This window comes from Xenopus laevis, chromosome 1L (genome assembly GCF_017654675.1).
Source record: "Xenopus laevis strain J_2021 chromosome 1L, Xenopus_laevis_v10.1, whole genome shotgun sequence".
In the NCBI taxonomy this organism is placed as follows: Eukaryota; Metazoa; Chordata; class Amphibia; order Anura; family Pipidae; genus Xenopus; species Xenopus laevis.
In genome coordinates, this window is record NC_054371.1 from 47,060,909 (window position 1) to 47,064,180 (window position 3,272).

Sequence of the window (3,272 nt, forward strand, 5' to 3'; positions counted from 1 at the left end):
GACAAAAAAAGAAATAGAGAATAAAAAAGGAATAAAAAGTAAAAGATAAAAAACCAGCATGAAAAAGTCCCCAAAATTTGTGAGACATATTGTTCAGTCAAAGTGTCCATGTTATTAGACTTGAATAGAGTCAACTGGGTAATCGGAGTTTGTGGCTTCCACTTATTGGCCCCACGATTGTAGTACTGACTATGGCAGACTTTAACACACCAGCTCTTTGCCGTTTAGCAGGTCGACCAGAAAACAGGCATCAGTGCGTGTCTAACGGAGCTAGAAACGAACCTCCCGCAGTGCAGGGACGGCTCAGCCCCGATCCGGCCGCCTTGCAGAGCCTGGCCTCCAGGAAGCCGCAATTCATTAGGGGACTTTTGCTAGAAAGCAAAGTAATGAACTGGAGCATACACGAAAAATGGAGACCTACTTTGAGAAAGCTAGTAGAGTAGATCTTGATGTTATACCTGAAGAGGTTGAATCTTCTGAGTCACCTTGTTCTTCATCTTATGTAAGAACAACAGATATTACAGAGGAAACCTCACACAAGGAAGATGTTTCTGCAGAACAGGCAGATAATTCAACCTTAATGACAACTGCTGAAGGAACTCAAGAAGAACCATGTGAGGAAATCTCTTCACCAAGTTCAAGGATTCTTGAAAATAAGAGTTTTGAGGATAACCTAAACTTTTCATCTGATACTGTTGACTGGGATAAACAGAATGAAAAGCTAAAAGATTTCTTAGCTTTTCATGGTTTCAATCAAAACAAGGAGGCCGACTTCTCATCATCCGTCAGGCACTATCCTGACAAAAGCAGGTGTCTGATACACTGTTTAAAAGTGAACGGCCGAACAGAGAATCTATACTACGACCATGGCTAGTATATTCTATTAAGAGTAAGAAGATTTTTTGTGCAGCTTGCTATCTATATAGTGGAATCGGCATGTTAGCACATGAAGGATTCAATGATTGGAAAAATGCATCCATTCGACTAAATGAACATGAAGAGTCAAAGTTTCACAAAGACTGTTATTTGCAGATGCAAAACAGGGCAAAAATTAGCGGCAGAGTTGACCAGCTTTTTCTTGAGAAGCAAAATCAAGAAATAGAATACTGGAGGAATGTCATAAAAAGAGTTGTTACGGCTGTGAAAACATTGTCATCGCGAGGTTTGCCATTCAGAGGTACAGATGAAAAATTTGGGTCACTTTCAAATGGCAATTACTTGATGCTTCTAGAAGCAATAGCTGAACATGACCCCTTTCTGGCTGAGCACATCAAGAAGTATGGAAACACTGGTTCTGGCAGTGCATCATACTTGTCCAAAACTGTATGTTATGAATTCATTGATGTTATAGCCTCCAGTGTGCTAGAAGTTATCATAAATGAAGCAAAGCAAGCAAAATATTACTCAATAAGTGTTGATTCAACTCCAGATGTATCACACACAGACCAGCTTGCCTTCGTTATTCGCTATGTTAACAATGATGGCATCCCCAAAGAAAGGTTCCTTAAATTCATTCCAAATGTGGGTCATAAAGCTGAAAATTTGTTCAGTGCAGTCATGGACACTCTGAAAGAATACCATATTGATATAATGGATTGCAGAGGACAGTCATATGACAATGCTAGCAACATGTCAGGTACCTATTCTGGTCTTCAGGCTCCAATTAAACAGGTGAATCCTCTAGCTGTATACATCCCATGCTCTGCACACTCGCTAAACCTTGTTGGAACTAGTGCTGCAGAAAGTTGCAGGGAAGCAGTTTCTTTCTTTTACATTCTGCAACAACTATACAACTTCTTCTCTGCATCCTCTGCAAGGCGGGAAATGTTGATCTCTCATTTACAGCAGAAGGCTACAGTAGTTAAGAATTTATCTACTACGCGGTGGTCAGCAAGGAGTGATGCATGCCTCAGTCTGAGAAGATCATGGAAGGAGATCATTGAAGCACTGGATGCAATAGACGATGATGTTTCTCAAACACCAACAACTCAAAATGAGGCTGCAGGACTAAGCAAAAACTTGCAAAAGTAAGAGACTGCCATCATGACAGTATTTTGGAGCTTCATTTTGGAGCTTCATTTTTGAGCGGTTTAATGCTACAACCAAACGATTACAGTGTGTGAATATTGACATTGGCACAGTTGTAAAGCTTTATGATGGTCTCACCACACTTGTGCAAGATACCAGAGATGAATTTGAAAGGTTTGAGAGAGATGCTAAGGAATTATCTGGGCTAGAAGATTATGATTCATCTACTGCAAGACCAAGAAAGATAAAATTGCCATTTGATGTCAGCCCCCAAGGACACATACAACTAAGCCCAAGAGATAAATTCAGGGTTAATACTTTCCTCCCTATACTGGATAAACTGTCCCATGAGCTTAGAAGGAGAGCAGAGGCTTATAAATCACTGAACAGTAATTTCGGCTTATTTGAAAATATGAGCATGCTTAGCAATGAGGATTTGCTTGCCCAAGCAAATCATCTGTGCAGTCAGTACCCAAATGACTTGGATGACAAACTGCCTAATGAATGCCTGCATCTCTGCTCTTATTTAAAATGTATTGGTGCCCTGGACATCCCTGTATCTCAGCTGCTGAAAACCATTGTTGAAGACTCACTGGAAGTGATTTACCCAAATGCGTATGTAGCATTAAGCATTTTTCTTTGCACACTTGCAACAAACTGCAGTGCTGAAAGATCCTTTTCTTGCTTAAAAAGAGTGAAAAACTACCTGAGATCTTCTCTTAGTGAAGAAAGGCTAAACAGCTTTGCTCTACCTGCAATTGAAGCTGAGATTGTCAGAAAGTTTTCTTATGACAACATCATTGATAAGTTTGCAAAGATGAAAGTTCATTCTAAAAGGCTTTGTTAATCCTAAAGTTTTCAAATTTTCTCAGACTACACTTCAAGATAATTTATGTTATTTTTTTTACTGTATTTACAAATATACATATTGGTTATATTTAAAAGTTATTTATGGTTTAATACATAATTATTTCCATTTTATTTCCATTTTATTGTCTGTGTTATTTTATTTTGCATAAATGATTGCCGACCCCCCCCCCAGAAAATGCGGGGGGGGTCGGCACAGTAGCTGGGCCTAGGGGGACAAGAAGGGTAAATCCGGCCCTGACTTTACCTAAACTAGCAGTCTTTTCTATTTGCATTAGGAGCTTTGTCTCTTCCTCCTCACTTAGATTAGGGGGTCTATAGCATACGCCTACAATTAATTTGCTGGACTCTTTACAATTGGTGAAGAACTCCACCCA

The 3,272-nt window shown here is 39.5% G+C and overlaps 1 pseudogene; it reads left to right on the forward strand.

Moving 5' to 3' along the window:
• The first annotated feature begins 409 nt into the window (after positions 1–409).
• Positions 410–2,992, forward strand: LOC121400551 (annotated as a pseudogene).
• Positions 2,993–3,272: the final 280 nt, after the last annotated feature.